Genomic DNA, 6,594 nt, shown 5'->3' on the forward strand with positions numbered 1-6,594 from the left:
ACTTAAATTTGAAGTAAATTTAAAAAAAATGGAATTGCTGTAGGCCATGTGTTGGCCAACTACAAAACGTCGACGTCATAAAGATCATTATTTTAACCTCATAATCATATTTATTTCTAAGTAATTTAATAAATAATTATTAAATATATCATGCTTTTATTAATTATTTAAATTTTGGTAAGTTTAATTCAGTTTAAAATAATATAAAAATTAAAAGTCGGGATGTATGTGGTTTTATAGTCGGCGAAAATTCCGAATGAGTTGGGCTTTGTAATTTATATGTCACTTCGCCAACTGCGACTGCCTCCCAACTAGCCGACTCTTTGCCAACCAAAAACGGACTGCTCATGCTACTAGGGGCGGTTCCTCTCGTACTGAGTAGGGTAAAACCAACCTGTCTCACGACGGTCTAAACCCAGCTCACGTTCCCTTTTAGTGTGTGAACAATCCAACGCTTGGCGAATTCTGCTTCGCAATGATAAGAAGAGCCGACATCGAAGGATCAAAAAGCGACGTCGCTATGAACGCTTCGCCGCCACAAGCCAGTTATCCCTGTGGTAACTTTTCTGACACCTCTTGCTTAAAACTCTTAAAGTCAATAGGATCGATAGGCCCCGCTTTCGCGGTCCGTATTCATACTGAAAATCAAGATCAAGCCAGCATTTGCCCTTATGCTCTACGCGAGGTTTCTGTCCTCGCTGAGCTCGCCTAATGACTCATGCGTTACCTTTTGACATATGTAACGCCCCATTCAAACTCCCCGCCTGACACTGTCCTCGGTGCAGATCGCGCCGAACTGCGAGAACCCGGCGCTTAGTGCTAGAAAGTTGAACCTTTCGGTTCGCTATCCGCTTCACCGATTAAGTAAAGAAACGATGACAGTAGTAGTATTTCACCGGCGGCCGCAAGCGACCTCCCACTTATGCTACACCTCTCATGTTTCTTCACAGAGTCAGACTAAAGTCAGACTCAACAGGGTCTTCTTTCCCCGCTGTTTTTGCTAAGCCCTTTCCCATGGCTGTCGTTTCGCTAGATAATAGATAGGGACAGTGGTAATCTCGTTAATCCATTCATGTAAGTCACTAAATAGATGACGAGGCATTGTGCTATATAAATTCTTTATTGTAGTACAATTTAAATTTACGAAGGTACACGTAGTGAGACTAAGTAACAACGCACAATTAGATCAATTACATAGCTCTTCAAACCAAACTGACAACCTTAAGCGATTGTACAGCTACATTAAAAATTACTAACATGGTTTGTGTAAAAAATTATTCAAAATCTTAATGGACATGACCTTGATATATTAACTTAGCTGGTTTGTCAAGGAACTAAGCATTATTAACAACATTACTTGCCAACTCTAACAATAAAAGTTAAACGCTAAAACGTCAACACTAAATTGAAAAAAATATATATATGCGGCAAACATTATCATTAGAGTCCCCAAAAGTTTTTTTAGGCCCAAAAAGTGACTATAACACAAATTAACACCGAAGATATCTCCTGATTAAGTTCAAATTGCACAAAAAAATTTAAATACGAACGGCCAAATATTATAATCACGGCGTATTACCCCAAAAAATAAATAAATAATAAATACATACAAAACTGTATAAATATTATATCTAAAATCATTAGAACAACCTTACTCAGCCAAAACTTTTAATAGAAAAAGTGAGTACAACCATGATAAAAACTACCACCGTTATTAATAAATATAATTATAAAATTACCTATACTCCTATCCTATTTGTTCGGGTACATAGTTTGAATCGAATTAACAAAGGGAGGTACGATATAAGTTGCGGCCTTGTATTGATAACTACTATTAAGAGAGTGAGGCGTCTCCCAGCATATCACAACATCACAGACTAAAACCTCCTTATCCCCTATACAGAGAAGGTCAGGTTTATATACATCTCGATGAGAAGTAACGGGATCAATGTATTCAACTCTAGGCTCGCGTTTAACTTCTCACAAAGGACTGGTACTATTTTTATGTATTAAGGCTAGAACTTTATCATGACGTTCGATCCTTTTACCATGCACACAAGGACCGGCTTGCGAAATGTGTGACAATGATTCGATACGAGCGCAATCTTTACGACATTTCCTATTCCCGTTACGATTCGCTGGAGCCCCGCGACACGGCAGCATGTTTATTCGGAATTTTAACATTTTTAGATACATTCTACTATCCTTAAGCTTTACATTATTCCCAAGCCAATTATTGCTAACGTATTGATCACGCTGACCCAGGCCAGTACCATAAACAGAGCTTAAAAACTTCATTTTCTGCTTCTTACGAACATTAGATTTAACCTGATCATTAATTACAACAACATCGGGAATTAACTTTTGCACCCTTGATGTATGCATTTCCACGAAAGAACTGTTAGCCATAAGACGAATAATAGGGGATGGATTATCAGCCAAGGCACGAGTCCGATTTAAAATCGTTATGGGCATATTGACGGCGAAACAAGATACTTGTGTAAAAGAAAGCGTCAGGTGGATAGTGTGGTATACGACAGATCTTCTTAACAACAGCCATAACTTTCAAATCAAATCTTCTCAAAACTGCCTTACTATTATTAGACAGGGACCAAGAATGCACGAATTTAAGTATGAGAATCATCTTCAACAGCACAAGTTTTTGATTCGGAAACAGCTTAGACCGATGGAGTTTATTCAACAAGTCTTAAGCCCCATTTTCATGCTCGCTGGTAGCGGGTAAAAATTGACAAAATCCGCCTCCGCTACACACTTTTTCACTTTCCGCGTCGATCTGTTTCAAACAGATATTTTAGCTTTATTTTCACGCTTGCGAGTAGCGGATGCGAATTTTGACAATTTTTATCCGCTACCTGCGAGCATGAAAATGGGAATTTAGAGTTTGGCAAGCTGAGGACATCTTTTCCTGTCATGACCATAAATGACGCCCAGCTACTTGAACATCGTATTTATCATAATCGTTTTGATGAATTCGCCATTTAATTCGAACACATGATGCATATGGACTACAATTTTACCAGTGTCCGTAAATTTTCGGAAAAATAGGCAGTGACACTTATTGACATTGATCTTTAGACCCCTTGACCCCTGTTATGCTTAACAATTCCATCATTCCAAATTCCGACTCAGAGAGAAGGTTAATATCGTCAGCAAAACAGATGAAGAGATGATATTAAAGTACGTTCCTCCGATCTCAACCCCAATCTCGTCTGGCATTAGTTCGATAAGCTCATCCATCACAGCGTTGAATATTATTGGCGATAAAGGATCACCTTGCTTCACGCCCCGAGTACGATTCAACCCGATAATCTGACCAGAGGCACAAGAAATAGTTGTAGTCGACCCACGGTAAGTATGAATAACATAGTTTATCATTTCAGGCTCCAGAGAAAGGCGTTTCAAAGCCTGTTCCACGCTATCATGACCGATGGAGTCGAACGCTTTAGCCAAGTCCAAGGAAGTGACTGAGAGCTCTAGATTCTTTTTCGTTTCTTTTTTGATATATTAATGTCATAATCAATAAGAATTTCATTTGCCATTAGTACGTCTGCTTCGATGAAAGCTTGCTGAGCGGTATTTAACCTAAGGCTTCCACGTAAACGAGCAGCGAGGATATTGTGGAAAAGTCTTACTAGGATCGATAAAATCGTGATTGGACGCCAATTCGAAACGAGACCAAGATCGCCGTCCTTAGGAATCAAGATTGTCCAACATTTCTTTAGGTCTGCCGGTAAATCTAGAGTGTAAAGAAAAATGTTAAACAATAACCGGAGGTCATCTTTCTGAATTTTGAACAAATCCTTCCTGACAAGACAATCAGGACCGGCCGAAGAAGCGCCTTGTCTTCTTAGAGATGCGTTCAATTCCTCCCTCGAAATTGAGAGGAAGGTATCGTATTTCAAGGATTTTTTCTTGTATGGTACCAGATCAATTGGCGAGACGGCGGAGAATAGAGATCCATATGTTCTCTCAATATCCTGAGGCGTTGAAGGAAGAGGTGAGTACGGTGCGCCAATTTCCCCGATAGGAAAGGTTGGATGCGTCTAGCGGTCTTTAAACCGATCCTCGGAAGCCGCGGAAACGATCACCGAAGCCCGAATTTTCCCTGAAGGAAAAAAAAACGCAGTGGTCAGTAATCCGACCCTCAGACAGGTGAAATTTCGGGAAAGACCCGAGGTTGCAATGTGCGTTCGAAAGATAAGTGCTCAATGTGTCCTGGAATTCACACCAAGTCTCTCACCAAGTTCTTCATCGACCCACGAACCGAGTGATCCACCGCTTACAGTCGCATATAATTTTTGCAATATAAGAACCCTTGAAATAAAGAAGAGAAAAAAGCGAAAGCTGTCGTCGCGAATCGACGGACGCTCTTTGGTGGAAGTAATACGGATAAAAAGAACCCATCGAGCTGCCACTACGCCTTAAATCGTGGCCCGAACCTTACGGCGTACTTACGCTCTGACACGACGAGTTCCCACTCCACGAACGAAGCGCACTTCGTCGTTCGTGGAGTTTTTTTTTATTTTAGAGTATAAGAAAGTCGTTACCGAATTGCACGGGGCGATCGTTTTGAAAGTAGCGCGCAAACGACCACGGCGCTCTCGTTCTCTCGCTCCGAGAAAGAGAAGAAAAACGCAATTGAGATCGGACCGTCGTAGGATCAAGAGGAACCCTAGTCACACTCGCGTGGTTTCGGCGACACTCGAAGCATCTTCGACGCGGGCGTTAGTCGGTACCGGCTCGATCGGGTCGGCTTCCAACTGCAACGCGTCCGTCCTTTCTCGGCATCGTTCTTCAACGCACTGCAATCGGTGAATTGTGTACTAACTTTTTGGGAGTTCCGAAACCAACGGTTACTACTTTTTACATAGCACCCGCCTCCGCCAAAACTCCTACGAAACCTGGAATTTTACGAGGTGAAACGTTTATTTAGCCTAATCGAGAAAAACCTTTTCGGCTCCGGTTAACGTTATCATAACCGCAGTATCGATCGGAAACCTTGTTACGACTTTTACTTCCTCTAAATGATCAAGTTTGGTCACCTTTCCGGTACGGCGGTGCGACCCGAAAGCCGCTCCGAGCACCAGTCCGAAGACCTCACTAAATCATTCAATCGGTAGTATCGACGGGCGGTGTGTACAAAAGGCAGGGACGTAATCAACACGAGCTTATGACTCGCGCTTACTGGGAATTCCTCGTTCAAGGGGGACAGTTACAAGCCCCTATCATTATCACGAAGGAGGTTCATCGGATTACCCAGTCCTGCCGGACAGGGGTAGCCACACGTTGATTCCTTCAGTGTAGCGCGCGTGCGGCGCGGACATCTAAGGACATCACAGACCTGTTATTGCTCTGTCTCGTGCGGCTCGACGCCGCTTGTCCCTCTAAGAAGGAAGACCGACACAAGTGATCAGTCGCCTACTTATTAGGCTAGTCTCGTTCGTTATCGGAATTAACCAGACAAATCGCTCCACCAACTAAGAACGGCCATACACCGAATGAAGAAAGAGCTCTTAATCTGTCAATCCTTCCGGTGTCTGGGCCAGTTAAGTTTTCCCATGTTAAGTCAAATTACGCCGCAGGCTCCACTCCGGGTGGTGCCCTTCCGTCAATTCCTTTAAGTTTCAGCTTTGCAACCGTACTTTCCCCGGAATCCACGAACTTTGGTTCCCCGGAAGCTGCCCGCCAAGTCAATTGAGTAACTCAGGCGTATCGCTGGTTGGCATCATTTATGGTTAGAACTTTCGTTCGTGATTAATGAAAACATTCTTCGCAAATTCTTTCGCTGTAGTTCGTCTTGCGACGGTCCAAGAATTTAACGTCTAGCGTCGCAATTCGAATGCCCCCGTCTGTCCCTTTTAATCATTACCTCGTGTTCCGAAAAACAACACAATAGAACTTGAAGTCCTCTTTCATTATTCCATGCACCATTATTCAGGCGGGACGCCTGCTTTGAGCACTCCATTTTTTTCAAAGTAAACTTGGCGTGCACCAACGACACTCAATCAAGAGCACCGAAGGAAAACCGCCAGGATGTTCTGTCTGTAACTGAAATTCAACTACGAGCTTTTTAACCGCAAGAACTTTAATATACGCTTTTGGAAAACCATCATAACAATACAACAATGGCGGCGTATTTCCGCCGCCGAAATCAGTCGTATCGATAGTGTGAGGAAATGGCCTGAAAGGAGGCCGACATCTATTCGCGAAACGGTGCTCATACTTCAACACACCTCCTAGGAGGACGTATGTGAGCTAGCTGTTACGCAAGCAAATCTGACTGATTACCAGTTTGACTTCACTACAAATGGTACTTGAAAAAAAATGGAGCCGTTTCTCTAAATTGGCCACGAAAATGTCGATTTCGATTATTGACGTAAAAATATTTAAATCCCGTGACATAAAAATATTTCGACGAGGAAAACATTAATTAAACGGGACATTTAATTATTGTAACGTCAGGTTGGCTACGGAGACGGGGAAGATAACTTACGCAATAATTCGTAAATGTTTTTATAACTCTTTTAACTATTAGCGTAAGGATAGAACGAATCAATGTCAATTTTAACTTTA

The 6,594-nt window shown here is 42.1% G+C and overlaps 3 pseudogenes; all 3 read right to left on the reverse strand.

Moving 5' to 3' along the window:
- Positions 1–377: 377 nt before the first annotated feature.
- Positions 378–993, reverse strand: LOC149937600 (large subunit ribosomal RNA; annotated as a pseudogene; the record flags this gene model as incomplete).
- A 3,166-nt stretch (positions 994–4,159) lies between these two features.
- Positions 4,160–4,308, reverse strand: LOC149937601 (5.8S ribosomal RNA; annotated as a pseudogene).
- A 697-nt stretch (positions 4,309–5,005) lies between these two features.
- LOC149937602 (small subunit ribosomal RNA) lies at positions 5,006–6,183 on the reverse strand (annotated as a pseudogene).
- Positions 6,184–6,594: the final 411 nt, after the last annotated feature.

This window comes from Leiobunum rupestre, chromosome 7 (assembly GCF_980474605.1).
Source record: "Leiobunum rupestre chromosome 7, qqLeiRupe1.1.hap1, whole genome shotgun sequence".
Classification (NCBI taxonomy): Eukaryota; Metazoa; Arthropoda; class Arachnida; order Opiliones; family Sclerosomatidae; genus Leiobunum; species Leiobunum rupestre.